The following is a 26312-nucleotide window of genomic DNA, read 5'->3' as shown; positions in this document are numbered from 1 at the left end:
AAACAGGCAGGTATGGGTGGCACTGAACGGCTAAGTATGACCGCAAGTATATTTTCAGACGTCACTGTTATTTCCTGGGTTTTAAAATATTTCGTAATTTTTCTACTTAATATGTAAACACTCCAGGTATTCCGACTGAAAACCACAAGTATACTCTCGATAGCAAATTTTGACTTAATCCCTTTAGGTTATGTCGGATATGCTTGCATATAACGTAATTATATGCAACTGCCGAACCGCAAACTTTTATAGATTCGAGAACTTTTATTATATGAGAAATTTACTGGGAAATACTAAGGAATTTTGGGACGAAAACTGATTGATTCATGTACGTATGTACGGCGAGTGAATGTGGTGGACTTAACGCTGGCGCAAGTAGCAAGTCTCACCGCGAAATTGCGCAAAACTTTGAATAAATGCTTTAACTGATGTTATTTTTTCTTAAATTCCCGATTTCTCACTGTGTATATGTATATTTGATGATAAAATAATTTGTTGCGCCGCCGCAAGCAGAAAAATTAACGAGTTTGCTTTTTCCTTACTTTAGTTGAAGGTTATGCGAAAGTAAGGGATTTGTAGGTGAAAACTAAGGCCTAACTAAGGGATTGATTTTTTATACGTATGAACGCAAGCTAGCTATATGCCAAATTTTTTGAATATAAAGATATTGCATGCGCGAACTTCGGTGGAAAGCAGCGGAGCGTAACAAAATTCTAGTAGGTCACTTACACCACACCAAAAACTTTAACACAATTTTTAACATAATTTAAGCACAGAAATACACTGATTGGAGTTTTAGTGAGTAAAAGTTAAAATTCTGAACACATTAGCTGAATAAAAAGTGTACAAATAACTATTAAATAACAAATACAGACAGTGGTAGTTTAACAAATTCTGCTGTGGTAAGTGGTGAATGTGACCTACTAGAATTTTGTGAAGCTTGCCTCACACGATTTTTCGTCTATGCAATGTCTCTATATTATATCGTTTCTGCTATATGGTGGGCTTAGCGCTGGCGCAAGCAGCAAGTTTCGCAACCAAAGGTAGGAATTTGCGAAAGAAATGTGTACCCAGCGAGTGACGCTGGCGAAAATATGTATATATGTATGTTTCTTTCCGTTTTTCGGTGAACCTGATACAACTGCAAACATACATATATACATTTACCGTTTCAAAAAACGGTAACTGAAAATTTGCACATTCTTTGTCACAATATATTGGCAAAAACTTACGTGCTTTTGGGCATACTACTTTCAAAAAGATCCCTCGTTGGGCGTAGGTGCTCCAGAAACGCCTTTTCCTTGGATTTTCCCTTTTATGTTAGGTGCTCCACCGTTGGACGCAGCAGATTCTTGCGGTGGCGCCTTTATGGTATTCCCTCGCTGGGCAGCGCAGCTTTATTTCGCTTGTGTTCTTTTCGTTGTATTACTTTGAACTTTTAGTTGCTTTACTTAACAACTTAAATTTTTACTTCAATTTAAAACTTTTTGTTAAATTTACTTTTTTACATAAACTGTTTAAATTGCACTTTTTAGTGGACTTTTTGGTTTTAGTTTTTTCTGCTGCTGCTTCCCGCGATGGCTGTCAATTGAAAGAAGATATTTTTGACAATTGCACAGTCAAAGTGGGGTAGTGTTGGAAATTGTATTATTTTCCATGAATTCGAACATGCGGTGTTGCCATTCAAATTTGGCTCGCAAGGACCATGTTGAACACTAGGGGTGTGCCTGAATGCAAATTGGGAATTATACTCACGCAGGGGATGTATTCCGAATTGATGGGTACAACTTCCTTTCAATTAATTCAGGGTTTTATTAACAATAACAACGTATGAACTAACAAAGGAAGATGTAATGAATTAAATTTAAAGTAAATTAAGCTTCAATGATGAAAGTTAAACTAGGAAACTATCGACTTAAGAAAATGTTCGAATTCATGAATCGGTAAGAATTTAGGTAAATGGAAAAATATATAAACGATGATTTAGGTTGCTGTATATAGCCATATATGTGCATGAGCGAACCTATGCACATATGTATGCATAATCTGGTAACCTTGTCGTGTGCGGACGTGTTCTTGATCGCTCTTCGAATTGTTATTTTTTTACTTTGTAAACAAGTTTTATCTTTTATAAATATTCATTAATATAATAGAAAACAGTTTATAAGTTTAATTTCATATAATTCATAGATTTTCACAAAAATTTGTGATAACTGCATACCTTTTTGTTGGTAGCTGCTATTAGCAAGTCATTGTGTGCCCTTTTTGCTTTCTGTTGTGTTCGCTGCTAGCTATACGCTTTCTTGCGATTTGCATTCAGTGCTCCAAAATAACTCTCGCCCATATTTTTTGAACAGCTGTTCAATTTATCCTATACTTATAGTTTCTTTTGCTTATTTTTCTTTTGGGTTTGTTTAACTTTGCAATTATGTTAGATTGCTGTGTCAAGAAGTGCACCAATCAAAAGAAAATTTCCCGTGGTGATACTTATGTTTGTTGTTGGCTCTGTGATAATATGTCTCATGTTATCTGTGCCTGTTTCTCTCACATAGGTGGTCGGGTGGTTGACCTAATATCCAGCAAAATTGGACTAACCTGGACATGTCTTGATTGTCGTTCCATAGAAAATGACATGCGAGCTTTTATGAGGCAAACTCAGAAAGAGTTCAACAATATTTTTATTGGGTTTCGTGACCTTAACGAAAGATTCAAAACGATGGAGGCTCACTTTAAAAAATTGAAAGTGATATCTGAATCCCCAAAATGTCAGAAATGTATGCCCAGCAATGACTCCAACTTGTCTTCGAGTCAGGGGCAAAGCTGTCCTCCTACGAATGGCCCTTAAACCGCGTTGACTGATACGAACAGGCTTACCAAAGACGTTATGAATAATGCAGAATTTTGTGAAGCTTGCCTCACACGATTTTTCGTCTATGCAATGTCTCTATATTATATCGTTTCTGCTATATGGTGGGCTTAGCGCTGGCGCAAGCAGCAAGTTTCGCAACCAAAGGTAGGAATTTGCGAAAGAAATGTGTACCCAGCGAGTGACGCTGGCGAAAATATGTATATATGTATGTTTCTTTCCGTTATTCGGTGAACCTGATACAACTGCAAACATACATATATACATTTACCGTTTCAAAAAACGGTAACTGAAAATTTGCACATTCTTTGTCACAATATATTGGCAAAAACTTACGTGCTTTTGGGCATACTACTTTCAAAAAGATCCCTCGTTGGGCGTAGGTGCTCCAGAAACGCCTTTTCCTTGGATTTTCCCTTTTATGTTAGGTGCTCCACCGTTGGACGCAGCAGATTCTTGCGGAGGCGCCTTTATGGTATTCCCTCGCTGGGCAGCGCAGCTTTATTTCGCTTGTGTTCTTTTCGTTGTATTACTTTGAACTTTTAGTTGCTTTACTTAACAACTTAAATTTTTACTTCAATTTAAAACTTTTTGTTAAATTTACTTTTTTACATAAACTGTTTAAATTGCACTTTTTAGTGGACTTTTTGGTTTTAGTTTTTTCTGCTGCTGCTTCCCGCGATGGCTGCCAATTGAAAGAAGATATTTTTGACAATTGCACAGTCAAAGTGGGGTAGTGTTGGAAATTGTATTATTTTCCATGAATTCGAACATGCGGTGTTGCCATTCAAATTTGGCTCGCAAGGACCATGTTGAACACTAGGGGTGTGCCTGAATGCAAATTGGGAATTATACTCACGCAGGGGATGTATTCCGAATTGATGGGTACAACTTCCTTTCAATTAATTCAGGGTTTTATTAACAATAACAACGTATGAACTAACAAAGGAAGATGTAATGAATTAAATTTAAAGTAAATTAAGCTTCAATGATGAAAGTTAAACTAGGAAACTATCGACTTAAGAAAATGTTCGAATTCATGAATCGGTAAGAATTTAGGTAAATGGAAAAATATATAAACGATGATTTAGGTTGCTGTATATAGCCATATATGTGCATGAGCGAACCTATGCACATATGTATGCATAATCTGGTAACCTTGTCGTGTGCAGACGTGTTCTTGATCGCTCTTCGAATTGTTATTTTTTTACTTTGTAAACAAGTTTTATCTTTTATAAATATTCATTAATATAATAGAAAACAGTTTATAAGTTTAATTTCATATAATTCATAGATTTTCACAAAAATTTGTGATAACTGCATACCTTTTTGTTGGTAGCTGCTATTAGCAAGTCATTGTGTGCCCTTTTTGCTTTCTGTTGTGTTCGCTGCTAGCTATACGCTTTCTTGCGATTTGCATTCAGTGCTCCAAAATAACTCTCTCCCATATTTTTTGAACAGCAGTTCAATTTATCCTATACTTATAGTTTCTTTTGCTTATTTTTCTTTTGGGTTTGTTTAACTTTGCAATTATGTTAGATTGCTGTGTCAAGAAGTGCACCAATCAAAAGAAAATTTCCCGTGGTGATACTTATGTTTTTTGTTGGCTCTTTGATAATATGGCTCATGTTATCTGTGCCTGTTTCTCTCACATAGGTGGTCGGGTGGTTGACCTAATATCCAGCAAAATTGGACTAACCTGGACATGTCTTGATTGTCGTTCCATAGAAAATGACATGCGAGCTTTTATGAGGCAAACTCAGAAAGAGTTCAACAATATTTTTATTGGGTTTCGTGACCTTAACGAAAGATTCAAAACGATGGAGGCTCACTTTAAAAAATTGAAAGTGATATCTGAATCCCCGAAACGTCAGAAATGTATGCCCAGCAATGACTCCAACTTGTCTTCGAGTCAGGGGCAAAGCTGTCCTCCTACGAATGGCCCTTAAACCGCGTTGACTGATACGAACAGGCTTACCAAAGACGTTATGAATAATGCAGCTCATGAATCTCCACAAGAATCTCCACAAGGCTGTGTCGAGACTTCCAGTGAGACCATCTCTGGCAAATTAAGCGATGCACGAACTAATAGTGGTACCTTTGCGGCTGTTTGTTCTACGTCACCAATGTTGATTTCGCTGGACTCCCCAATTCATCTTACACCTCCACCGGTATCTTTAGCTCCAACAATAACAGTTACCGATACTGGGGTTGTTGCTAGCGATACAAGTGTACCTGAAAAAAAATAGTACTTCTTTGACGGGCTCGATAACCAACGCTAAGTCAAGCAATGCATTTTCTGTCAACTGTTCTATAACGGCCGCACCTTCCCAGCTCTCTGGTGCGCTATCCGCTACTCCTTTGCAGGTGACTGCCGTGCCACCTCTTAGGGCTGTATTTGTGTCCCGATTACACGCCTCGCTTACCGAAAATGACGTTGCTCATTACGTTTGCTGTTGCACCCACTAGTAACATCAATGTGTATAAATTTAACTTTAAATATGAGAGAGACATCTCATTTAAAATATCCCTTTCAGATGAATATTTCGATAAGGTACTTGATTCCTCTTTTTGGCCTAAGCATACTGTGGTTCACTTGTTCACAAGAAAGGCGAGGGCCGAACCTATTTTATTACAGCCAAAAAACGGTATGACGAACACAGTAATAACAACACAAAGGTAATTACTGATCTGTCCCGTCTTCTCATTAATTACCAAAATGTTCGTGGTTTACGATCAAAACTTGTTCCATTCTTCCTTAATTCTTTCATCTTTTCTGCACAAGTTCTAGCTTTTACGGAGACCTGGCTAAAGCCTGATAATTACAATTCTGAGGTTTTTTCAAATAAATATGCTGTTTATCGCCGTGATCGAATCTCTAGAGCGGGAGATGTCCTTATTGCTGTTGAATCTAACCTATCATCTGAGTTGATTTCGCTGGAAAATATCTCTCATATCGAATTCACGGCAGTTAGGCTTTCATTCGGTAGCTATAGCGTAATTGTTTGCTGTTCGTATATACCAACTGGTTCGGATATGGATGTTTATGCTAGTCATAGCTCGGCCATCTGCGATTTGCATTCGCAGTTGGGAGATAACGATCGAATTGTTGTTGTTGGTGACTTTAACTTGCCAACAGTTAGTTGGGTTAATATAATTGATTCAAACTTTTTAACTCCCACTGCTCAACATGAGTTTCTCAATTGCTTGTTAGACTCATCTCTTTTACAGATTAACAATGTTCCAAATAGTGGAAATAAAATGCTGGATTTAGTATTTGTGGATGGCTCGGTGGGTACTGCCCTTACGCAAATCCCACCTTTATCCCTTCCAGAAGACCCTCTTCACCCTACGCTAGAGATATCACTTGATATCAGCCTACCCCGTAGGATTCAAGTACAGTCTCGTCCCCGATCTAGATGCTTCTACAAAGCGAATTTCATTATGCTCAATGATCTGTTGGCTTCCCATGATTGGTCGGATCTCTATGCTTGCACTGATGTCGATTCGGCTATCTCTGTATTTTACAGTACGCTTGATGGCCTCTTTGATACCTGCATTCCTACTCGCTATACCCTATGTTCGAATAAGCCCCCTTGGTTTTCAAGGCAACTTATCAGACTTAATAACATTAAATCTAGACTTTATAAGAGATTCAAGAAATCTGGAGCATCTGCAGACCTCTCTAAATATCTAATAGCTCGTTCTAAATTTCACCGTCTTAATCAGCTTTGTTATAAAAATTATTTGAGTTGTTGTAAAGCCCAATTTTTTAGAAATCCCTAAAGTTTTACAGTTTCGTAAATTCAAAGCGGAAAACTTCTGGGTATCCTTCCTCATTAACCTTTGGAGGTAAAAAAGCTTGCACTGATGACGACGTTGCTGAACTATTTTCTGAGTTCTTTAAGTCCACGTATTCATCCAGTGGTTTTCATTCCGGTCAATATCCCTATCGCTTAGATAGCTCGAATTACATTAGGAATCCTGCTTTTGATGGTAATATTGTTCTTCAGAGTCTTCAATCTTTGAAGCCCACCTTTTCTCCGGGACCGGACGGTGTTCCTAGTTGCGTGCTTAGGTACTGCGCCGAAAACATGTATGAGCCTATTTTAAAATTATTTGAGCTATCTCTGGGATCTGCGTCATTCCCGGCACTTTGGAAACAGTCTTTTATTATACCCCTGCATAAAAAAGGTAGTAGGTCAAAAGTTGAAAACTACAGGGGTATTGCTAAACTTTCAGTCATTCCTAAAGTCTTTGAACAGATTGTTACCAGTCAACTCCAATATCAGTGTTCTAGTCTTTTATCTCTATGCCAACACGGTTTTATTCGTCAAAGGTCAACCACTACAAATTTGCTTGTATTCACCTCTATAGTTACGGTAGGATTTTTAGCGAACAAGCAAACGGATGTCATCTACACGGACTTCAGCAAAGCATTTGATACCGTCAACCATGAGTTGCTTATTCATAAGCATGATTTACTGGGCTTTCCGTTTCACCTATTAATGTGGCTATCTTTCTAACCGGAGCCAAAAAGTCCTGTTCAAGTGCAATCTGTCGGAATCGTTGGGAGTTTCCTCCGGCGTACCCCAGGGAAGTCATCTAGGCCCTTTGCTCTTTGCCCTTTTCATTAATGACTTGCCACAGACAATATTATATTCCCATACTATAATGTATGCGGATGATGTAAAACTTTGCTACACTTACTGTCCTACCGATTTGAGTTTCTTGGATCTTCTTCAGGCCGCCTTTGACTCGTTCCAATGTTGGTGCACAACAAATTTACTAGCTTTAAATTGCTCTAAATGTAAGCATATGACATTTCACCGAGTGAAGCCAGCATTGAAATCTTATGTAATAGATGGTACGCCTTTGGAGCGTATATCTATTGCAAATGATCTAGGTGTCCTTTTTGATCCGAAATTGAATTTTAACATGCATATTTCATCTATAGCCAACAAAGCGTTGGGTTTACTTGGATTTGTTAAAAGATGGGCTAAAGAGTTCGATGATCCGTACCTCACTAAGGTTCTTTACACATCGCTGGTTCGTCGAATACTCGAGTATTGCTCATGTGTTTGGTCCCCTGTTTCTCAAAAGCATATAAAGCGTCTTGAGTCAGTTCAAAAGCAATTTTTGATATTTGCATTGCGCGGCCTTAATTGTGACTCAAGCCTCCACCTTCCTCCATACAGAAGTAGACTTCTTCTTATTAACTTACCCACGCTGGAAAATCGGAGAATATTACTGGGGATATTGTTCATACATAAGCTCATTATTGGAGAAATTGATTCTGCGGACCTCCTCAGCCGCTTGTTTTTTGCGGTTCCCCCTAGAGTATCCAGACACTATGTTCCTTTCTATTTACCCCTTTTTCGACGAAACTTTGCAAAAAATAATCCTCTTCTTATCTGGTGCCCGCACTACAATGACTTGTATAGCTGTATCAGTCTTGAATGTACTTTTGCCACTATACGTAATGCAATACTTGCCTTTCTAATTTAAGAGATACAAGCTAATTTAATTTGCCGGCATTTTATTCCTTCCATAAAAAACAGGAACTATCTCGCTTAAGGATTGAGGAACATTTATCAACATGTATCATTAAGAAGGAACAAGATAGTACTGTGTTGATTTGAATCTGGTGCATTCCAACAACGTAAAAAACATGCTTTTTCATGAGTCACTGACCGGAATCGTATGCATTCCGGCAGTATAATCTTATGGGTCAGGCATCGAGCTGATTGGAATCCGGTGCATTCCAACAACACAGGTCATGTTACTTTTTTATGCCTTGTGATGGCGTATCCTCATTACACTACTCTTAGCACTGCCGGATTCCCATGACATGCTGATTGGAATCTTGTTGCATTCCAACAGGAAGATTGCAATCCACTGCATTCCGAAATCATGCTGAGCGGATTCTGATGCATTCCGCCAGTATAAGATTTCGGCATAAGATCTTATTTCTACTCATATTTCTTATTATTATTATATTCTGAAATTAAAGAGTAATGTTCATTAATATTTCTTCGTTTGTAATATAACATTGTTGAAATCTCGATATATCTTAAATTTTATCTTTAGAGTTGTATATTTATATATCTTTTATATTATGCAGTCGACCATAGTTTGTCGTCGACTTTAAATAATAAATATATAAATATATCGAAGTCACAGGAATGGAACCGGGAGTTTTGGGATTTTGGGAAAAATGTGCAAAATGTATAGATTTATATGAGATACTTATCACGTTGGCTTAGATGTGCTGACGCTGAAGATGTATCCTCTTAATCCTGGTCGTCTTGATGTGACGGCGGTGATTTGCTCAAAATAATATTTCGTTGACTATGATGTGTCCTCGACGATGGTAGTTGATGAAAGAGATCGCAAATTAAGTGACAATAGACTATATACTATGCAACACTGGAAGCAATTCCAATGTCGCATTCGAAGTTCCAATTACAGCAGGGATGCTTGTAAAGGAATTTTTTGCAGGGATGCATGGGTGCATGAGCGCAAGTCACGCGAAGACTTCAAGTGACGTAAGGCGCTTAAACACTAGGGCTTGCCTGAGCTCCATCACCAGAAGATGCCGTTAACCGCTGTTAACTTTGTGCTTGCCTACGGGTATTACGCCTATCACGCGGTATAGCGATTGTTGCATGAGTATCCGGCTCAAGCTCTTTTGCAACACCACCAGATGCTATGTTCAAATCCGAAATTTCGCATGTGGCTCCACATTCTGGACAAGTGGAGTTATTCTATAACCACGTACGGATACAATTTGTGTGCAAATTATGCTTACACCCAGTTCAACATATTATCTAAATCTATCCTAGGAGAACCGCGCTCTGGACTATGAAAAAAAAACCTAGGTATATGTACTCGAACGGTAAAACCAAATGTACAGAACTTCTCCAAGTACCGAATCATAAAAAAAATCAAAATAGAAGGGTAGAGCTTTAGATGCTATAACAAAAAAATTGTTTAATCAAATAATATTTATTAAAAGGTCAACTACTCTGTAGGGGGTGAAAATAGCTGAGATTGTTATTTAAGTTTATCGACATTTGTCCTCGCGTTACTCCAAAAAAACTGCTGGCATACTCTTACTAATATGTACTATTTTTCTAAATTCCTTGGTATTTCTCTGGCAAACTTTCGAGAGAAAAGATCCTAAAAAACTTAATATGAGTGTTTAATTTTCCAAGTATTGTGTGAAGGGCATGCTTTTGATATAAACCAAACGCAAAAGTTCCACTTCGGACAAGTAAAAAAAAAAAAAAATATGTGTTGAGAAAGAAAAATGTAATAAGGTAAAATATCTCTATACGTTTAATCGTTTTAAAGAAAAGTTAGTTTAGTGGCAAGCAATCAAGATAACTCAATATGCTAGAAATCCAAGCTTTTCTAACCAATCTTAGATAACGTTAAAGCGAATAAAAATTATAAGAGACTGAAAAATTGGCGTTCAGATTCCGAAATAATCCAGAAATCTGCAACTCCTGCTTCTTTTAATCCGTAGCTGTTAATGCAAAACAAAATACCTATATATATATATAAAAGAAAGTGGTGTTAGTTACACTACGCATAACTCAGGAACGGATAAACCGGTTTGGCTGAAAATTGGTAGAGAGATAGCTTAGAACCAGGGAACGGACATAGGATACTTTTTATCCCGTTCTGGCTAGGGTCTTGAGATCACAACAGAGACCTGGGTAATCCTGGGATGTGTTTGTACAATATGGGTATAAAATGGAAGCTGTTTATGAGTATTTTTATTCTGGGTATTTTTCGTACTCCTGGGTGACTATGGTCTCGAGATATAGGCCAAAACGTACGCCCCTAGAATGTGTTTATACAATATGGATATCAAATGAAAGCTGTTGATCGTGCTTTAGGATAGGTTAGTTTTCATACCTATTGATGACTAGGGTCTCGAGATATAGGCCAAAACGTGGACTCGGGCACCCCTAGAATGTGTTTATACAATATGGATATCAAATGAAAGCTGTTGATGAGTGCTTTAGTACATGTTAGTTTTCATAACTATTGGTGACTAGGGTCTCGAGATATAGGCCAAAACATGGATCCGGATACACCTAGAATGTGTTTTTACATTATGGGTATCAAATTAAAGCTGTTTATGAGTGCTATAGTACAGGATAATTTTCATACAACTGGGAGGCCAGGGTCTCGAGATATAGCCCAAAACGTGGACCCGGATACCCCTAGAATGTGTGTATATTATGGAGACCAAATGAAAGCTGTTGCTGAGAGCTTTAAAGTAATTTTCATTTTGATATTCGATTTAGTCACATCAACCTAGCATAAATATACATGCGAAGTCGAAATAAAGACATGAATTAATAATATCCATATACCTATTTACATACGTCCTATTCGATTTGCCTGAAATTTGGTATATAAATTTCCCTATATTAGTATTTACGATGCTTTTTTCCGGGAAGTAGACTAGAGACCGACTGGGACTGGGATTAGTATTAGGACTGGGGCTGAGACTGAGACTCTGAGTGGGACTGGGACTGAGACTCGGAATGCGACTGGAACAAAATATTCGGGCCCCTCGGTCTATTTTAGGCCCCACGGTCTGTTTCTGGCCCCATGGCGCCATTTTATTTACTGTAACGATCTTCTCTTCATAATGCTGCTTAAACAAGAGAAACCTACGAAGGTGCGTTTGGACTGAACCGGGGTGGCATACCTAGCTCTGCTTCTGCTTAGCTCAGGAACAATGGAGTGGGTTAGCGTCATCCTCGCGCAGCGAAGTTGTACAAAAAAAAGTGAAGTATGTGCGGTATATAAAACTACAGAAAAATTTTACGCGAAACTAAATCTTGCAGCAAAAAAAATATTTTTTTTTATATAATATGTCTACTATACAAGTATGGGGATATGGAGTATTTGGCAAAAACAACAGTCGAGGGGAGAAAAAGGTGGACCATACCCCCACATTTCAGCACCGACCAAAACACCAAAAAAAAAATTAGATCTTCATTTTAATATTCAAGATTTTACATTTTATTCAATCCAACTGTGCATTAAAGTTTAAGCCTACGTGAAAATACTTAGAAAATTAAATTAGCATCTGTTTTGTGAATGTTTAGGAATTTAATTTCAACATTTCGAAAGTATCAAAAAAATTATTTTCCTAATACTTAATGTTCGTCCGGGGTGCGTGTGCTCCTGGAGGTAGGTGGGCGCACCGGGGTCGATCTCAGTGGGAATAAGCGGGTTGGAAATGAAAATAAGCAAATACACGAGATTTCTCGTTATAATATATGTGATTTATTGGGTAAATGTAAAACTAGCAATAGTTACAATATTACCTGAATAAACGCAGAAATACGGCAGAGATCGCTGGCGGCAGATGTTAACTGGTTGGCTGTTGAAATCAAAGAGGCCGGTTGTATAGCAAGCTACAACCGTTGACCCGCAAAATCCTCCGTTTTGGAGGGGAAAGGCACCCACACATCAACCCCGACATGCATATGCATGAGTGCTGACAAAAAGCACACATACACGTGCATGTACATGCATGCACATGCATGAGGGTGATGGTGTGGGTGGTTATAAATTAATTCGAGTATCGATTTGCAGAGTTGCATTGGGGGGGTCGGAATCAGATGCGGAAAAGTTAGGCATCCTGCCTAAACATGCCGGCCCCCCTTGCGATACGCAACATCGTTTTCCGCCAATGACCTCCGCTGAAACGAGAAAAAATTAATATAAGACTAAACTTAATCTAAATGAAGAGTTCGTCTGCGACGCAAAATGGCCGGGAATCCTTTCCGACTTGCTTAGCATGCCACCTGAGCTAAGATGAAAGAATTAGCGGTTATGAACAGTGAAGTGAATATTTCTTGCCATTGAATTATACATAAATATAGAAATTCAGAATGTAGTATGTGTATAGTCGATGGCCAGTAAGGCTGGACGAAGAGGCCGAGGTCTCCGTTCCAGAGTGGCACCATTTTTTGTTATTCTTTGGTTTTTGTCGTTCCGGATGGAGAGGCCGAGGTCTCCATTCCAGATTTGCGGTTTTTTTGTTGGTTGGACGAAGAGGCAGAGGTCTCCGTTCCAGACTCGAGGGTTTTGAGGTTTTTTTGGGCTGGACGAAGAGGCCGAGGTCTCCGTTCCAGCGTATAACGTGTCGTGTCGCTCTCAGGTCGACTGTGGCATTTTATGGATGTGCCAGGGCGAGTGGCCGTGAGGTTGGTTGGGTGATGCGCGTTTTCGCTGCACCGCATATATTTCGTCAGTTGTGTATTATATTATTACCCTACAAAACACTTGGTCACAAAACTTACCCACGCCCATGCAAATGTGACTACGAATATAACCTATCACCGTAAAATGATTAGTAAAATGACGTGGAGTGACGAGAGGGTTTTTGCAAAGTAGTTAGTGCTGTGATTTCTAGCAGCTTATGCATTTCAACAAAACCAGCAAGATTGCGGTGTGTGGGAGGTTGGAACGGACGTGATTCCAAGCCACCCGCGCAAAAGTACTTGTTTTCGTGATACGCGTGGTGTTTTATTAACAAACGTACGTTAAAATATATGAATAAACCGAGTTTAAACCGAAGCGTAGAGGCTGACGAAGGTATGTATGTAATTTTGTGCGCAAGCTCATGAAGAACAGCGCAAATCGTAATTAAATTGGAAAGTGTACCAACTGCCGGTGCTTGCATGCAGATTGGCGATGCGTTCTCAGCGACGCGTTCTATCTGCCCGTACCATTATGCGAAATGTACCATGCAACTCTGTCGTGTATTTCTTGGTTAGCTGACAGCTGGTATGGTGAATTTGTGGTGTGCGAGTATATATATACATATATGTATTTGCTTGCCCTTGAAAAAAAACTAGGTCACTGGGGAAGTGGCACACTAAGCCAGTAGAAACAGTTGACTTTTACCAATTTCGGGATTTTGTCGTGTAGGGATTCTTTTATTTCGGGACTCGGATTGTTTTTGTACCGACGCCTTAATTATGACGGTTTGTGATGTTTGTTGTTGAAAACAACAAGTCCTGCCCCCCAGCCAGAAAAACAAGCCGTACCGACGGCAAACAAAAAAAAAAAAAAATCAAAAAAACAACCAAAAAAAATTTTTTTTTTTTTTTTTGTGAATGGGAGCATAATTATTTTTAAATGAGGGTTTCGCCTTTATTTTTGTGCGTAAGTATTTTGTTGAGACTGCCCGAGGCGTCTGTATTGGAAAAAAAACGATCCCGATTTTGTTTCTCTTGCGGATTTTCGGTACCATCGTGCGTCATTTGACGCAGCACTAAAGAAAAGAGGCAAATATATGTAAATACGTTGGGGTAAGTATAATAAGGGCCAGTGCACGGCCTTTTCCACTTAATTTACTTTTTGACCCGTTTTCGATTCTTAGCACTTCTACTATCTTTCACTACCAAAGCCTAAAATCTGCCAACATTGCAACATATTCGCATTGAAAACAATTGCTGCGATCATTTGGTAAACTTATTTAATTGCCGAGCCCACCCAAATAACACTTAGCGGTGACCTTACCCAATTTTGAAAAAATTTGTGTACAACTTATGAGATTATGAGATAAATGTGGCAAATGAGTACGCCAATATTTTTCTACGCTATTTTCGGCAGTTTCTGTGAATAAATTTAAGCGAAAAAATAAACGTTTTAAGTAAATGCAATTCCAAAAGGGTGAATATTATATGGGCATACGCTATTTATATACGAATTTACATGTATTTCTAGTCTTGTTTAAATGTTTTTTTTTTTTTAAAGGGTTATTTCCGTGAAATGTGAATTTTTAGTTTTCATTAAATTATGAATTCTTTGGTACAAATGCGCTGTAGCTACTGTTTTGTTGGAAAAAATCTACCCACCACTTTTTTTTTTTTAAACAGTCGGCGCACTGATGCCAGTATACCAAAAACGCAGACAAAAAAAAACGCACATTCATACATAGGAATGTAAAATTCCTTTGAATTGAAACAAACGGGACTAAAATCAAGCGATTTTTCCCGTTGTCTCATTATTTGACTACTGCGCGTGGCCTGCGTAGTAATATTAATTCATTGTGGAGGCGTCTACACGTCGCGGAAAACAAATTTAAAACAGTATTTTAATTTATACAGAATCAGTAACGTTCCTGCGCCAGGATTCCAAAAATTTGAAGTACTGTCTTGGTGTCCAGGGATACCGATTTCCGAATACCTACATGATGTTGGACACCATTCGCCGGCGTAGAGAATTCAGCTCTTTTACTTGTGCGACCAGCAGAATAAAAAAAAGGAAACAACTCCGAGGGGCAATCACTGAAATAGGTGCATCATGTGACAGGTGATTCATGTAAGTCCATAGGATAAGGCGATTCGAAACATCTAAACTCAGGTGTGAGCATGTCGTAACAAACTAAAAATATCCCATGCGGATCTTGGGTTTCGCATGACCACGGATTCTCACAAAGCCAAAATGAAGTCGACAACCACGTGCTCCATTTCCAAAATAGTCGTTGATTTCAGTGGGCATTCCACCACTTTGAGACGTTTTAATAAATCGACTTTGTAAATAAGTAAATTTTTCACTACGCGCTCTTTAAAAGTTTTTGCATGAGGGCTGACAATAGATCGGTCTAGTTGGCCGAGTACATATGGAACCATCCTTATACGACGAAACAAAATATTTGCCTTCATAATGCTAAACTACCGATTTAACATGTTCATCAGCTCGCCAGCGTGGTTCTACACGTTTACCTTTAAGGTGACACGGGACCAGAAGTCTACATTTAGCAGCAATAAGTAGCCCTTGTTGTTTGTGTATGTTTGTGAATCATAAGTGCGAAGTTTGGTGGCCATAAGTCTCACGAAATCTCTGTATTAACTGGTATGCATTGTAAACCGTCTCTTTTCGATTTTTTTTTTTTTTTTGTATCTAAGCCGGCTCCGTTGCAGGGTAGGTAAGGCAGGTAGAGAAATCAGCATCAAATTATCCGGGTGGCCGAAGAAGGCAACAGAGCGACGACCACGAGTGCTGAGGCTGTTCTGGTATCACAACGCGGTGTTCCAAAGCTTGATAACGTTGGTTTGTCCATATTGAGATAATTTCACCACAATTCATAAATATGGCGCCAGGTAACTGACCAACACGTTGCCTTTCTTCACCACCAGGTAATTTAACTTCCAATCCTCCTGAATCCTGCGCCAACAATGTAAATGTGCCATAATCTGTATGAGCACCACACCGTATTATTTCACCAATGGGTAAGTGTCGTTCTGCGATGAGATCACTCTCAGTTTTTCATCCAACTCATTAGCTTCATCACGAGTATTGGTTTCGGGGCGGAAGTTTCGTTTATCTGATAAACAGCGTTGATAACTATAACTACAATTGCCTTTTATGAAATCAGTATCCTCTATGATAGGTGGATCGTCGAGTAGACGTAGTGTAGACTCGTTATCATGTTCGCCAGACAACATATGTATTGTATGTGAGTGTTTCTCAAGGAAAAATTATTGTGGTATATCAAGCGACACGGCAAGTGTTTGAAGTACACAACGTGCAAGTGCTTTGAAATCTTGTGCCAAAGATGAAATGTGTTCCGCAAATCCGGGTAATGGTTCTGCGGGTAGATTTTTAGCACTTAATGTGCAAATATTAAATGCATGACGGAGTTCTGGTATTTTACCATTGAAACGTTCCACACCTGGACGTATGTATCCATGGTTGTCTTCACCGCTGCGTCGATACTGCTCCTTCACGTCGCTGGGTAAATCAACAAAATAGTCCAGAGAGCAACATCAATTATCGGTATTAGACCTTTGGCTAGCAGTGTATCCACTTTACCATCATTTGTTTTTGTTTTCAACATTTTGTATGCTTTCTGGTTTTTTGTACTTTAAGCTTTCAGTTGTTTTTCGGGATGCTGTTGTCGTTGTTGGTTGTGAGATATACTTTAATTGTTATACTTTTTGTTTGCCATCCACAATTGGCACTGACACCGGAACTTGCTGTGGCTGTCTTAAATATTGCTTTGGCTTATAAATAATTTACAAAAACCAATATACATTATGCTGATAATGCCAATAAGGAACGTTGACGCGGGCCGCTGGTCACAATCGAGTCAAAACACCTGAATGGCAAAGAAGTTCTGTGATTATTGAAATTTGGTTGTTGACCGTTGCCTTGGAATGGTTGTAATACTTATGTTTATCGGTGTCAATTTAAGTGCTTGAGTAATTATATAAGCTCGCTAATTTCTGCACAGGCCTACATATGTATATGTATGTACATAAATATGTTGCAGACAACACTATGTACATACATATATAGGTATTCAAATATCACGGCGTTCGAATTTTCGAAAGTGCATTTTGTTATTCATTTATTTGAATGTAACCCAAATAAATGTGGAGTATTAAAAAATCACAAAAATAAGCCTCGCCTTACTCCACCCAAATGCAAACAAACAAAGACAAAGATGTTCGCATATATATATATGGATAGTCATATATGTTCATATTTGTATGCATACAAGATTTTTATCTTCAGCCAGAATTGTTTGAAACACCCCCACTCAGCATTTAGGTAATTAAATTTTGAAGTTCCCCACGATCCATACAATCTGATTACTCTTTCCGGCTGAATTAGAAAAAATCAACTGTGACTGAAAAAACATTTTGAACTCACTTTGAAGTCCCCTGATAATTATGAGGTAGAATTTCATTCTGAATGAGATATGACGAAGAAATTCACAATCAAAGCTCAATTTCACAATGATGTCACAAATGAGTAAAGGCGTTTGGAAATATGAATCATAAACGATTATTCAAGAATAATCACCTTTAAAGTGCATTTTCCTCTCGACGCTACCTTAATTTTCGAACAGAAAATGCCCGTAACTTTGAACGTGTTCGAACATTTTGGGGTATGAGATTCAAATAGGGTCGATCAAAATTTTCCAAAATGCTGGCTTGGGGCCCCTACTTGTAGAAAATCTGTAATTTTCCCAATCTCACTTTAACGAATTAAAATTAATTTGTATTGGTATCATAATCTGGGCAATTGAATTCGCCCCAGCGTTCAGGGATGCTGGATACTGACCACATAATTATCTTGCCGCCATGGGCAGAAATCGTGGGTTTAATTGGAGTATGGAGGTCTTAACACATAGTGGACGATATTGGCTTTGGTTCAATGAGGAGATTTCTTTCGGGTACCTCTTTGAATCGAGTTACCAGTCGGGGTTTTGACGTGGAACGATGAATGTTGAATCGGTTTAGGTTTCGTATGATCATGGGTTACGACAGTGCACGATTGCTTGGTATCGGTACTTTCCATGATACCTATGTTCAACCTGATTCGAATGATGATGTGTATTGCAAATTTTATTTTTATTATTGGCCTCGTGTATTTGGCCGATGGCGTAGGAGTTTTGTGATCCTCGCTCGGGGTGAGCGAGTGAATTTGGGTTAATTTTTGAAATTGAATTGAATTTGGAATTTTTTGGTGTCCTCGCTCCGGGGTGAGCGAGTGAACTTGGAGTTTAATTTTTGAAAATTCAAAAAATAAGTGTTTTGTGGCAGATGGGGAATCTGCATTAGGGTTGTTGGTTGGCCTCGTTCCGGGTGAACGAGAGCTGGGTTTTTGGTGGATTATCGATAGGGAGGTGGAGTTCGGAAAGGAGGGAGAGAAACGGAGGGATTGTTATGAGGAGCTCTTGGCCTTCTCGCAATCCATCTCCTCCGTTGGAAGAAGGATCAGTTTGACCAAAGGTCGTCTGACTTGACCCTTCTCTGTTATGAGGTCAACTACGCGAACTCGGTTATCTTCGCCGGGGTGTACATTGACGACTCGACCTAACCTCCATTCGTTGGGAGATAAGTTGTCCTCTTTGAGGACGGCGAGATCTCCCACTTGTATGTTTTCTTTGGGATGCTTCCACTTCACTCGTTTTTGAAGTTCGGATAGATATTCCGCCTTCCATCGCTTGCAGAAAGTATGATGGAGGGCTTTGAGTTTCTGCCACCGATTTATCATCGAGGCAGAGCTTTCACTAGAATCTGGTTCTGGCGGAGCCAGTAGGTGGCTGCCCGTTAGGAAATGTCCTGGGGTTAGTGGTTCCAGATCCGTTGGGTCATTCGACCCTGGACTAAGTGGGCGCGAGTTGAGGCACGCCTCAATCCTGCACAAAAGGGTTTGGAACTCCTCCATGGTGTACTTATGGGGAGACGCGATCTTTTTGAAGTGGCTTTTGAAGCTCTTCACTCCCGCCTCCCACAAGCCGCCCATATGTGGAGCAGCGGCGGGAATAAAATGCCAGCTTAATGCTTGATGATTGTACTTTGAGACTGTTTTGTCTCGGCTTTCTGCCAGGAAGGCTTTAAACTCGGATCGTAAAGATCTTGACGCTCCGACAAAGTTTGTACCATTGTCGGAGTAGATGTTTTTCGGACATCCTCTTCTCGCGATAAAACGCGCAAAGGCTGCGAGAAAGCATGGAGTACTAAGGTCACTAGTGGCTTCTACGTGGATGGCCTTAGTGGAGAAACAGACAAAAAGGCATACGTAGCCTTTTGACATTCGACATCCCCTACCGCGGTAGCTTTTGATGTCGAAAGGCCCCGCAAAGTCTACCCCGGTATTGGTGAACGCGCGGGTAAAAGTAGTCCGTTCGCAGGGAAGGGTACCCATAAGTTGGGACTGCGCCTGTTTTCGGTGAATAGTGAAGGTTTTGCAATTATGAATGGTTGCCCTAATCATGGTTTTGATGTTAGGTATCCAGTATTGGGTGCGTGTCAGACGCAACATGAGTTGGTTTTCCCCATGCAGACTTTGTTGATGAAACATTAGGACTGTCAGACAGGATAACCGACAGTTGTATGGGAGGAGGATTGGGTGGCGTTCATTAAAAGCTAAGTCCTTTGACGCCCCGAGTCGCCCTCCTACCCGAATGATGCCATGTTGGTCTAGATAGGGATTAAGTGAGAGTATTGCACTCTTACCTGCAATTGGTTTTCCGGCCTTTAGATCACTATATTCGGAACTATAGTGTTGTTTCTGATAGATTTTAATTAAGAGTTGGGTTACTGATTTGATCTCATCAGGAGAGATTAAAGGTGACTTGACCTGAAATGCTTTTTTTGTTTTGGGGTGAGTTCTTCGGTAGAACCTCATTACGTATGAGAGCACCCGTAAAGCCCTAGGTAGGTCTGAAAAGCGTTGAAGAACATCGATAGTATTTACTGTTGTTGTTGCGCAGGTCTTCGCCCTCTTTTCCTCTACGGAGGTGATGTAGTCACGTTCTTGTGCTGGCCATTGGGAAGTGTCTTCTTGCAGCCAAGAAGGTCCCTGCCACCACAACGAATTGTTGACCAATTCAGACGCAGGTAATCCTCTGCTACCTAAATCTGCTGGGTTAGATTCTGAGTTTACATGCAAGCAGTTCTTATTTCCGACCATGTCGATGATCTTGGTGATCCGATGTGCGACGAAAGTGGACCAGGAACACGGCGGTTTCCTTATCCATGCGAGGACGATAGTTGAATCCGTCCAAAGGTTCACTTTCACTGGTCCCAACTTGAGGTTCCTGAAAATTGATTCGGTGATTTCCGCTAACAGCACGGCTCCGCAAAGCTCCAATCGTGGAAGAGAAAGAGTTTTCACTGGGGCTACTCGGGTTTTGGCTAGAAGTAGGTTTGTGCAGACATTATCATCCGTTTTGACACGCATGTAAATGATTGCTGCATAAGCCTTCTCGGATGCGTCACAAAATCCATGGATCTCGATGTCGGTTCCTGGAGAAAAGTTGACCCATCTAGGTATCCTGATTTTATCGATTTCATGGTATTGGTCGGTGAAGGTTTTCCATCGTTCTAGCGTACTGCTCGATACTGGGTCGTTCCAAGCGGTGCCTTCTAACCAAATACTCTGCATGAGTATTTTTGCCACAATGACCATTGGCGCAAGCCAGCCTAAAGGATCGAAAAGTTTGGCTATAGCGGATAGGACTGCTCGTTTGGTGATGTTTTCGCCATTTTCCAGGGTTCCTGCCTTGAAATAAAATACGTCTGAGTGAGCGTTCCATCGTATTCAAAGGGCTTTTACCGAACTAGCTTCTTCGAACGCTAAGAAATCCTCGCTGAGCAAATCCGTTTTGGGGATGTCCTTTAGAATTTCCTTACAGTTTGAAGTCCACTTACGTAATGGAAAGCCAGCAGAGTGTAAGGCTTCGCGAATCTCGTTCCTTGCTTTGATGGTCGACGCTATTGTGTGTCCTCCAGATAAAACATCATCTACGTACATACTCTCTCTTAGTATGCTAGCCGCTGTAGGGTGTGAATTTGACACGTCGTCTGCCAGTTGTAGGAGCGTTCTTGTCGCGAGATATGGAGCGCAATTCACTCCGAAGGTAACCGTCTTTAATTCATAAAGACTAATAGGGTCATTCGGGGACGTGCGATGCACAATACGTTGAAATTTGGTGTGATTTTCGTTCACCCAAATTTGTCGATACATCTTTTCGATGTCGCTATTGAAGACGAAACGGTATAGTCTCCAACGTAAGATAAGGATGGGTAGATCGGCTTGTAGAACTGGGCCTGGGAGGAGAGTATCGTTTAAGCTATTACCGTTGGCCGTAGGGCTCGAGGCGTTAAATACTACGCGTACCTTGGTGGTTGTACTTTCTGCTTTTACAACGGCGTGGTGGGGCAGGAAGTAATGATCCGAATCGTCGGATGGGATATTCTCTTTCAATTTTCTCATATGTCCGAGCGTTTCATATTCTGACAACACTCGAACATATTCCTTACCTAAATCTGGGTTTTTTATTAGCCGCCCCTCATTCCGGAAGAATTGAGAGCATGCACGCTTCAGGGATGGTCCTAAGTTAATATTGTTAGGGTAATCCTGCCGGAATGGTAGTGACACGGTGTACCTTCCATTCTCACTTCGCTGCGTTGTTTCTTTAAATAGTTGTTCGCAGTACCTTTCATCTGCATTTAATATTTTATTTTTGGGTACATTTTCTACCTCCCAGAAAGCTTTGAGTTGATTGTCTAACGCAACCTCGTTGTAGAAAGACATAATGCTCTTCGTTGGATTCGGTGCTTCGATACGACCGGTTAGTATCCAACCGAACACTGTCTCTTGGGCTAAGAGTGTGTTTAGCACATTCTTTTTTGAGTATGTATGAGGTCTACGTCTTCGTTGACGTAGAACCTCTTGTCTGCCAACACCAAGTCTGGTAATGCCTGCATAGTCATTGCGTTGATATGGCAGGATGGAAGATTCCCAGTGAGTTTCGTTAGAACTAGTACGGGTGTAGTCAGGCTGAAGCAGGGATCCACTGGTGAACGTAGTTCGATGTTGGATGCTTCTTTCACCTGAGCTGACACCGCATTTGTGATGCCTGAAACATGGGCATGCATTTTCCTCGCTGGCAAATTGATTCTGCGTTTCAGTCTTTCAGTTATAAAGGAACATTCAGACCCAGAATCAATTAATGCCCGCGCGGAGAAGTCGGTACCATTATGGTGAATGTGTACGCGAGCAGTTCCTAATAGCACGCCTGTGCTGGAATTGGCATGGCAGGATTTGACATTCTGATTTGCAGAGGAAGGTGGTTGTCCCGATTCCTGTCTTTTCCTTGCCTGTGCCGAAGTTGAGAGGGCATTATCCGCATCTTTGAAGGGATTTCGTCCCGCCGGTTGCTGAAGTGTGTCCGCATGCAGGAGCGTGTGGTGACGAGAGTGGCATTTGGAACAGTTGTATGAACTGGTGCACCTCGTCACTGTGTGTCCTGGGGATAAACAATTCAGGCAGCCATTTGTGGATTTGACGAATTTAATCATTTCGACTGGGTTTAAATCGCAAAAACGTGAACAGTTGCGTAATCTGTGCTCCGTAGATTTGCACATTTTACACATTGATTTTGTTGTTTGCTTGGTCACTTTGGTTTGAAAAGCACCATGTCTTTTTGTAGGGTTTTCCGTCGACTGGCGCGACGTGATTGATTTTTGCACTTTAGAAGTGGCATTCCCTGTAAAACCAGACACGGTTTCAAGTGTCTGGAAACGATTTGACAAGAATTTGTCCATATCCTCCCACTTGGATATGTCCGTCTTGTGGTCAATGCTCTGCTCCCATAGAGCCAACGTATTTTCAGGTAATTTTGTCGAACATAAATAGGTAATAATCGCATCCCAATTTGAAACATCGATCTGATGTGTTTTTAAAGATGCCAAGCAATTATTTATGTCGCGCTGTAAGGTTTTGATAGAGCTGCCGCACTCGCTATCTATCTTTTTTAGATTAAACAAAATTTGTAGTTGTGAGTTTACGAGAATCCGCTTATTCTCGTATCTCTCACATAGGTTTTTCCAGGCTGTTTCGAAGCCTTCGTTTGTCAAGGGACATTTCTTAACGATGTCCTTTGCCTCGCCTTGAGTTTTCTGATTGAGGTGGAACAACTTTTCTACCGGGCTTAGGCGACTGTTGTTTTTGTATATGGCCGTGAACAGGTCACGAAACGTTGGCCAAGATAGGTAGTCGCCCTTGAACACCTCAGTATCACAAGCTGGCAGGCGGATACTATGTTCGCGCGCGCGTTCTCCCTCAGGTTTGACTGTCCTATCTTTTTCCTCCTTCAATTTAGTTTGAATTTCAGCCATGTTCGATATGCATCTCAGGAATACGGCATATGCCGCTTTATGCTTGATCTTGACCGCTGCAATTTTCTTAGCATCGAGCGTGTCAGAGGCAAGCAATTCCTCGAGGGCGGTCTCGGCTTTTTCCCACTTAGCTTGCAACTCTTTTTGCTGTATTGCAAGAGTGTGTATAGTGTGCAGAGCCGCACTTATGTCATTAAAATCGGCCTCGAATTCGATTATTCGATCGGCCAATCTAATATATGATTCCATGTTCATGGATTAAAGTGGAAAGCGAATTAATCAAGGGATATAAAACTTGAAAACCTGAGCGAATCACCCAACCAACAACTATTAAAATTACGCAGAATTGATTATTACTTTTAATTTGTTTATTTTTGTCTGACTTTGCAGATTATTTGTGCCGTAAAACAGGGAGCAGGGGGAAGCAACACCAATGTGTTTTGTGTAAATAAAGGGGGCCACTCGCCACTTCAAAGTTAAATTGTATTGTATAATAAGTGCGCGCGCTGGTATGAACTCGACGAAAAGTGTAAAAACGTGTGATAAATCTTGTGCGACAATTTATTAAGAAACTAGTGAAATCAAAGTGATGCAAAAAGAAAATTTAAATCGAATGGCGTGAAATTTTATGTGAAAGTGAGGTTATGTGTACCTCTTCCTTGTGCTGTGTCCGGAGAGCCTTACCGCTGGTGGGGGGACAGGCCAGATAGTCACAAGGAATTAAAAACGTTAATGTTACGCGTTTGGACTTCTCCCTATTTTCGTCACTAATTTTTTACACTTTTCGCACTTAATACCAAATCACTACGCGTGTGGCACTGAGAATATTTATTTTTTTTTTTTACTCGGTTTTATTTATTTTTTATAACCAAAAAAAATTGTGGCAAGAAATATTGCACTTACTCAGGTATTTTTTGGTGACTTGTATACTGGTGTGGCAAGTAGCTTGTGGTGTTGCAGCGGCTTCAGCTGGCTGTCGCTTGCTCAGTGTTTTGACGCTGTTGTGAAATAGTAAACTTTTTGTGGTATAGCTGTTGGCTGTGGCAAAATTCTCCGGATAGCTTTTTATGGCAATTTCTGTAATTTTGAATTTTGGTGGGGGCAGCTATGATCTTATGATGTGGACTGTATATAGGTACTGTATTCCAAATTCCTGGTGAAGATGGACCAAATGTTCGTCCGGGGTGCGTGTGCTCCTGGAGGTAGGTGGGCGCACCGGGGGGGGGGGGGGGGGGGGGGCTCGCAATCAGATGCGGAAAAGTTAGGCATCCTGCCTAAACACTTAATATTCGCAATTTTTCTTTTTCAACACAAAAAAAATAACGATAGCAATAAAAAAATGTCTCCTTTAAATTGAAATATGTATCTAAGTTATTTTAGTTAATTGTACAAACAAAAAAAACTAAATTAAAATCAATATTTAAAAAGAATCAAACAACATTGTGTGCAAATGGCTGTATGTATCTCGATCGAACATTTTACATATGTATGTAAGTCATAAACCTTACTCCGTCTACATAACATCAGTATGTTCGATCCAAACGCATAATTTGGTAATTTTTTGTTACAAGATTAGGAAAGATTACTTGCGTGCATTCAGCTATTCCATCCATGCGACGTTGGACCTAGCGACGACGACGTGGTAGATGATGCCTTTAAAAAAATAACAAGCGAACGAGGTTGCACACGAACAACTAGTTGGTAATCATTAAAAAGGTAAAGGCGGTCGACCAGGTTCGACCAGTGCTATCCGAACAACTTATATGTGATTTATTTAGATAATTACGTTGGCAAACAAGTTACCTTTTTCAAACGCACACACTCATAGGCATGCCCAAAAGCACACAAGGCAAACCGCCTCGAATTATGCAATGAAATATTACGACTATTTTACATTACTCTTTTTCTTCTATACTTCTAACACTTAAAACTTGACATCTTGAGACTTTAATACAATTTTTTTTTTTGTATTTTATGAATATTACATATATTTATTTAGTTGTCTCTACCTTTCTACATTTATATTTTTATTTTTATCTAATAAGGTATTTACTTATTTATTTTTCCTTTGCTAACATTTATGCCTGCACTGTGCATTGTTTCCTTCATGATCATTTTAGAACTCAATAAAACATAATAGAATTCATGGCTTCTTAAAGATTGTATTATACAACTTTGTTTTTTTTTTTTTTTTGTCAAGTAATTTATACTTTCTGACTTTGTATTCAACATTTCGGAAGTTCACTCTATAATCTATATTCCGATTAATCAAAGAGATGCATGTCTTTCGTGCTGCTTATTTTTCTGAACACATTAATAGATTGCAAGACCTAAGAAATTACACTTAGCAACATTTTTCCAAATTTAAACAAAGATTTTTTTATTTATAATAAAAGAAATAAAAATAAGTACTTCACAAACAGAAACACTGACACTATGGATTTCGGGATCTTCAGGGTAGGCCTCGGGAACACTAGCTGGTTTTGGGAATACGACGTCAAGCGCGGATCGCTTCAGGTATCTACGCCTTTAACCCTTTCGATCCGACTTTTGTAGAATGTATATGGAAACATAATTTTTGAATATTTAAAGTTGAAATAGGTCAGTAAATATGTGGTAGCATGATGATCGCGGTAAGTTTTCTCTAAAATGGTATTTAAGGGCGGGACTTACGTGTCCCAATAGGGTTTTATAATGGGACATATATGTCCCATACGTATTTATTACGCATGTACACATACAATTTTTTAGACAGTAAA

At 39.8% G+C, this 26312-nt stretch overlaps 1 protein-coding gene and 1 pseudogene across 1 annotated transcript in view; one reads left to right on the top strand and one right to left on the bottom strand.

Annotated features, from left to right (window-relative positions):
- The window catches only part of Rbcn-3A (Rabconnectin-3A), a 2573828-nt gene that overhangs the window by 1883500 nt on the left and 664016 nt on the right, over nt 1-26312 (top strand). The window lies entirely within an intron of this gene.
- On the bottom strand, nt 15713-16751 carry LOC137247652 (uncharacterized; annotated as a pseudogene).

The sequence above is a fragment of the Eurosta solidaginis genome, chromosome 4 (genome assembly GCF_040869045.1).
Source record: "Eurosta solidaginis isolate ZX-2024a chromosome 4, ASM4086904v1, whole genome shotgun sequence".
NCBI lineage: Eukaryota > Metazoa > Arthropoda > Insecta > Diptera > Tephritidae > Eurosta > Eurosta solidaginis.
This window is presented reverse-complemented; position numbering and strand designations above follow the sequence as displayed.